At 45.6% G+C, this 7,180-nt stretch overlaps 1 pseudogene; it reads left to right on the top strand.

Annotated features, from left to right (window-relative positions):
* Window positions 1–5,808: 5,808 nt before the first annotated feature.
* LOC102494890 (tropomyosin alpha-3 chain pseudogene) lies at window positions 5,809–6,698 on the top strand (annotated as a pseudogene).
* The last annotated feature ends 482 nt before the right edge of the window (window positions 6,699–7,180 follow it).

Raw genomic sequence — 7,180 nt, 5'->3', positions numbered from 1 at the left:
CATGCCACCTGCTGGTCCCACTGCCATTAATCTTGTATTAATCTTGCACTGCCATGAGGACAGCCAATTGAGTTCCAATGGGGAACTCAATGGGCAACTCCACGGTGGGTGGGTTTGATCTCAGTCATCTCTAACCAACCCTCAGGAAACATGGAAGAACAAGGGCCACAACCCCTTTAAAATCCAGAGTGAACTGAAGAAACCAAAAGAAAGTACAATTGTCCTACATGCACAACCTGGATTCTAAAAGCTTACCACAGGACGGAGACCCTGTTGGGAGGGGCTGTCTCCCCTCATCTTCAGAAAGAAGTAAACTTTTTAAAAAATAAAATTAAAAAATAAAAGTATTATCACCCCACTATTTGAAAATGCAGGTCAAATCCTAGTAGAATATTTTTCTCTGAAGTTACTAAAAACAATCCTGACCCTACCCAAGACTCCCATTTAAAGTACCTAAGTACATAGGAGAATGCTGGAGGTTCTGTCCTGCATCCCCAGGAGGAACTGACCTCATTTCTCCACTGACTTTGTGCTCCTCAAAGCGGACTAGATTGCCACGTGTGTCTGATTAGCTCTTCACACCTTGTTTATTTTGGAGGGACTCTCCACAGCATCTGTCCAGCCGGTCCTGACAAACTGCCAGGCTGAGACTGCTCCCTTACTTGGGACAACTGGGGCAAAGGCCAGCCTGAGTGTAAAGTCAGTCTTTCCAAAATCACTTACTGCAGTGGTTCACATGGCTGATCCGGAAAACCGCCCCTGCCCATCCCAGGCTCAGGGAGGGCACTGGGGCTTCACAGGTGGTGGTAGACAGGAGCCTTGACACCTAGCCCAGGCAGAAGGTCTGCCCAGTCAGCTGGAGCCTGATTCCTCAGGGTCACAGACAGGGAAGTGTGAGATACATCTGGCTAGGTTTCACAATCAGAGAACTGAACTCAGGAGAGAAAAATGAGGCCCGGAAGGTCAAAGTGACTTGATCGAAACCTTACAGATAATAAGTAGCTGAGTTGAGCACAGAACCTTAGACTTACTAAATCCCGGTGAATTTGTTTTCCAACTATGTAAGTGAAGATCAGAGTCAGAAGTGTTCTCAGAATCCCTCCATAGGTTGTAAACAGTACCACAGGAAGCTCCCACTCTGAAAGGTACTTAGAGGACTAAGGCCAATAGAAGGAAGGGCAGAACTGGGTCATCCATGGGGGCTTGTTCTGAGAAAAGGATCAACGGAATCACCCAGGCGTTTTCATTTTTTCTAGAGGATGTGCATATACTCCCCAGAGAGAACCAGAGGAGAGAGAGGGAAAGTGCAAAATCACCCCCAAGGTGGGATGGCCACACCACAATCTCTCCTCCATTCTCTTCTCAACATATTGGACACATATGCCCACATGCCCAGCGTGCTTTTCAAGCCACCAGGTCTGGGGTTCAAACTTGTGCAGTAGGCCATGTGGGATCTAGCACCCTGCCATGCCACTGTCTGGGCTCCCCACCTCCATTTTCTTTATTTTACCAGAGGGCTCATGTGTGCACCAGAGAGAGAGACAGAGAGAGAAAACGAGAAAGAAACTCCCATGGCGGGGAGGGATGGTCATGTTATAATCCCTTCTCTCCATCTCTTCCTCCTTTTGGGGCTTTGGGCATGCACACATGCATGTGCACCTGGCACCCACCATATCTTTCAAGCCAGAGGGTCTGAGATTCGAATTATGCTCTCAGCCATGTGTGATCCAGCTCTTTAATCACCACACAACGGGCTGGCCTCACTGAGGCTTTAAAAAAAAAATAGTTTTCAGGGCCAGCAAGTGGTATGGTGATTAAGGTGTTCAGCTCCCACATTTTGAGACCACAGTTTGAGTCCCAAAACTGGTGGTTTTTCTCTCTTTTTTCTTTTTCTTTCTTTCTTTCTTTCTTTCTTTCTTTCTTTCTTTCTTTCTTTCTTTCTTTCTTTCTTTCTTTCTTCTTTCTCTCTCTCTTTCTTTCTTTCTTTTCTTTCCTTCTTTTTCTTTCTTTCTCTCTGGTTAACTTAAATAATAACAATAAATAAAATTAATTCTAAAAAAAACTTAGTCTTCTTAGGTCCAGTAGGTGGTACAAAGGTTAGAGCACTGGACTCCCACATGGCTGACCACGGTTCTAGTCCTGGACCTTGAGGCTCGCTTTCTCATCCCGCAACCCCAACTTTCTCTGATGACTATAGAAGTTAAAAAGATAATAAATAATTCTTAAAAAAAAAAAGTTTTCTCTTGCTCTTTTTCTTTAGTATATTTAGTTTAAAATGTGTAAGTTAAGTGGATGGTCAGGTACTTACCATATATCAGGAACTGTGCTGGCTAATAGCAGGTTAATGCTACCACTATGTATATTTCCCCCAAGATTTTTGGCATAAGGCATGTGCACTTGCCAGAGACAGAGAGAGAGAGAGAGAGAGAGAGTGACTGGGAAATTAAGACGTCCTTCCCAAGAGGGATGGCCACACTTCAATCCTTTCTCCTCCATTCTCTTCCAGGGGTTTTGGGCACGGGCACACACACACACACACACACACACACACACATGGACATGCACCCAGTGTGCTTTTCAAACCACCAGGTCTGAGACTCGAACCGCCATCTGCCATAGGGGAATCCAGCACCTTAACCACTATACCACCTGTTGGCCCCAATGGTACTACTGTTAATACTACTACTAGTAGCTAAGCTATTAAGAGTTTAATAAGACAGGCACTATGCTAAGAGCTTTAATAACTTACTTAATACCTATGATGAATAAGCATGTTTCTTGATTTCAAAAAGCTGTTGTCAGGGCAAGTGGTTCTAAATACTGAGTGAATGTTAAAACCCCTTGAGGAGCTTTTGAAATACCATGCTGGGTGAGCTCCACCCACCCCTAGACATTTTGCTTTAACTGGGTGGGGCTGGATGGGGCATTCATAGCTTTTCTGATCACTCTTGAGTGCATCCAGGATTGAGAACCACTGGGTCAAGGTACAGGAGACAGGTAGGAGGGTGTCACAGTCTGGGTCACTCCTGGGTACTAAGGAAGCTCGTAAGTGGGATAGCTGACCAGACACTGATAGGAAGAGATTCCCAGAAGAAGAGAATGTGAACAACGGTCACTCTAAGCCTGTCACCTACCAAGACTTGCTCTACGGAGTATCTGTTCATGCTTCTTTGACTCAGTTACCCAGCTGGCCCTGACCCAGGCGAGACCTTTAGTTTTAAAGAGCCCAAGCCAGGTGAAGTCAAACTAGCACTCCTGAGGGTAAAGGGTTCTGCCATGAGAGCAGACACTGGTTTCCACATCCAATAGGAGGTATCTTCTCTGACGGGGCCCGAGGTCCAGCTGGGGAGTCTCTATTCCCAAGAGGAACTGACTCATCAGGGCTGAGCATCAGGGAGAAGGGAATCGGATTGTTAGAAGAACTTTCCCCTTCTTTTTTTTGGAGAGGTTTTTGCTATAGGGTGCGTGCGCTCACCAGACAGACAGAGAGAGACAGACAGATAGAAAGAGAGAAATCACCCCCCAGGGAGGATGGTCACACCACAATCCCTTCGCCTCCATTCTCCTCTCAGGATCTTGGGCATGCACACACACGCATCCAGTGTGAGTTTAAGCCACCGGGTCCGGGACTCGAACAGCGGTCAACTACATGGGAGTCCAGCGACATAGCCATTACGCTAACTGCTGTTCCCCCCCCCCTTCTTGACACAACCCTCCACAATCCAGCATAATCCCTGGGTCAAGGGTTAGGGTCTTGGCAAAATAACTCAACTCCTGATTCATATCACAGCTGGATTCATATACAGCATATACATTCATATACAACAAATGGATTTTATGTGCTATTTTGGGAACTGGGAACTATTTAAACATTGCTTTTTATAGTTACATTCATTCTGGTTCCAAACAACCAAATGGCAGTGAGTTTTTACAGCATAATCTAACTTATAGAAATCAAGAATGTATAATGTGCATTATAATTTAAGGTAAGAATCAGACCTGATAAAGAACATGGGTGTAGGGACCAGCAGTTAGCATGGACTCCCACGTAGTCGACCGCGGTTCGAGTCCTGGACCTGGTGGCTTAAACTCATGCTGGGCACGTGTGCGTGCGTGCCCAAGATCCCGAGAGGAGAATGGAGGAGAAGGGATTGCAGCGTGGCTATCCACACTGGGGGGTGATTTCTTGCTTTCTGTCTGTCTCTCTCTGTCTGCCCGGTGAGCGCATGCGCCCTATAGCAAAAACCTCTCCAAAAAAAAAGAAAAAAAAAAGAACATGGGTATAAAACAGAAAATATATTTATTTAAAAACCCGTAACTGGCCTAATTATATCAGTATGTCATGCAATGAAATTATTTAATGCATGCTGCAAAATGAGAAGGAATGCTAGATTAAAAATTTATTTGAAAATACTGTGGAAATTGATCAAGACTTTAAACTTTCCTTTTTTTCTTATTAATATATTTAGAATGTTTTCAAGCAAAATATACACAAGTGACAGTGGATGGGACCCCTTGGCCTTACTGTGGGTGGTGGTAAGGGGTGTAGGATGGGGAGACCTACTCTGAGTGGGGGTCCAACTGTAGCAGACCCTTTAGCTGAAACATGCGGGGGAACTCAGCAGCTGACCAACTATTTGGAAGTGATGGAAACCCAAACCTGAAGTTGTCTAAAATGCTTGCCAAAGGGGTTCCCCTTCTAGAAACTTACTCAGAAAAGAATCAAGGGTGTATATAGGAGCCAGACAGCAGTGCAATGGCGATGCTGGACCCACATGGGAAGGACCAGGGCTCGCATCCCTGTGTACCTCAGGACCATGCATGTGTGCCCATGATCTGATCTGCCTAAGGCTGAGGGTGGATCGTGGCATGAAGACCCTATTGAGAACGCCCACCCTCTCTCACATGCTCACACATGTGCTCTCTCATGAATGTTTTAAAAGTAAATAAATAAGCAAGCAAACCTTGGACTTGTGACTTAAAAATCTCTACAATCCAGGGATTAGCAGGTGGCATGGTGGTTAAAGCACTGGGCACTCCCAACCATGGTTCGAGTCCTGGACCTGATGGCTTGCTTTCTCCCTTTTCTTCTCTCTTTCTGCATCTCTCTCTAGTCAAATTAAAATACATGAATTAATAAATAAAATAATTCTAAAAATGCACAGTCAGGGCCAGCAGATGGCACAGTGGTTTGGGCACTGGACTCCCACATGACCGACCACAGTTCAAGTCCCAGACCTAGCAGCTGGCTTTCTCATTTCCTCCCCATTCATCTCTGGTGAATGCATGTGCCCTTTACCAAATTAAAAGATAATAATATGGGCCCAGCAGGTGGCATGGTGGTTAAGACACTGGACTTTCACTTGACTGATTTTAGTTAGAATTCCAGACCTGGCGGTTTGCTTTCGCCTTCTCCCTCTCTCTCTGTTTCTCTATCGCTCTCTGCTCAGATTGATTAATAATAATAAATACCATTAAATAAGTAATTCTTTAAAGCAATAAAAAGTAAATAAAATCAAATAGCTATTTTAAAATACACATAAAATAAAAATAAAAAATGGGCAGTCTGGACACTTTTTGAAAAAATACACACACATGATCAACAAGGCCACAAAAAATGCTCAACATTGTTAATCATAAAGAAAATGCAAAGCAAAACTACAATGAGGCATAATCTCATCCCAATTAGCATGGCTACAATAAAAGAAAAAGAAAGAAAGAAGAATGTTAGCATGGTTGAGAAGACAAGTGAACCCTTGTGCACTGTTGACGGGGATATATATTAGCACAGACCTTATAGAAAACAGCATGGAACAGCGAGGAGTGGCTGCAAGGTCGAGCGGAGCAGGCAGGGACTCAAACGCTAGCAGGAGCTGTGTGGGCACCACGGACAGGACCACCACCACCGAGGCCGTGAAGTGCAATTCAGGTTCTGCAGCAGCAGGCCGATGATGCAGAGAGGGCAGAGCCTCCAGTGGGAGCGGGAGGAGGAGAGGTGGGCTGGGAACAGGCTGAGGCTGAGGTGGCCTCCTTGAGCCGCAGGATCCAGCTGGTTGAAGAGGAGCCGGACTGTGCTCAGGAACGCCTGGCCGCTGCCCTGCAAAAGCTGGAGGAGACATAAAAAGCTGCTGATGAGAGTGAGAGAGGCATGAAGGTATTGAAAATCGGGCCTTAAAAGATGAAGGAAAGATGGAACTCCAGGAAATCCAACTCAAAAAAGCAAAGCACATTGCAGAAGAGGCGGATATGAAGTATGAAGAGGTGGCTGTAAGTTGGTGATGGTTGAAGGAGACTTGGAATGCACAGAGGAACGAGCTGAACTGGCAGGGTCCCGTTGCTGAAGAGAGGGCTGAGCAGATGAGACTGATGGACCAGAACCTGAAGTGTCGGAGTGCTGCTGAAGAAAAGCACTCTCAGAAAGAAGACACATCTGAGGAAGAGACAAAGATTCTTACTGATCAGCTCAAGAAGCAGAGACCCAAGTTCGCTGAGAGATTGGATGCCAAGTTGGAAAGACAACTGACGATTAGGAAGAGAAACTCAAATGCACCAGAGGAGCACCTCTGTACGTGAAGGATGCTGGACCAGACTCTGCTTGGCCTGAACGAGATGTAGGACACCCCAGTCCCTCCCTGCCGCTGCTCTTCCCTCTGACCCAACCCCGCCTGAGGCCAGCCTGCCCAAAGCTGAGTCTTGAAACTGCGCTGATCTTTACCTGGAAGACTGCCTTTTCCTTTTGCCTCCTCTCCACTCTCTACCCTCCTTGTCTTTTTCGCAAAACTGTCTCCCTCTTTACAGAGATTCCAGCTGGGTTAGAGGCTATGCACCTTTGGCAACATTTAAGGGAATGTGAGCACAATGCACAGTGTCTTTAAAAGCATGTTGTCATGTACACATTTTTCAATTACCAGTTTTGTTATGTAGCAAAGATTTGTAAAACATTCCAAATAATCCTACAGTTCTGAAGCAGCAGTCTAATTCTTTTCTGACTTTTGGAAGGTAACATTTCAGTTTAATGCATTTTGCCTCCAGAGAAGAGGAAGAGATATGGTCCCGCCTTACCGAGAGCCAGAGCCCAGGGAAACACTGCTGCGGGAAGCCTGCTTGCTCTGTACAAAGTGCCAGGCAAACCAGGATGATTCCAGGAGGACTTAGCCAAAGACAAAAAACGTACCATTCA

The sequence above is a fragment of the Tupaia chinensis genome, unplaced genomic scaffold, assembly GCF_000334495.1.
Source record: "Tupaia chinensis unplaced genomic scaffold, TupChi_1.0 Scaffold000276_2, whole genome shotgun sequence".
Taxonomy (NCBI): Eukaryota; Metazoa; Chordata; class Mammalia; order Scandentia; family Tupaiidae; genus Tupaia; species Tupaia belangeri.
Note: the sequence above shows the minus strand (reverse complement) of the source record. Positions and strands in the feature narration are given on the sequence as shown.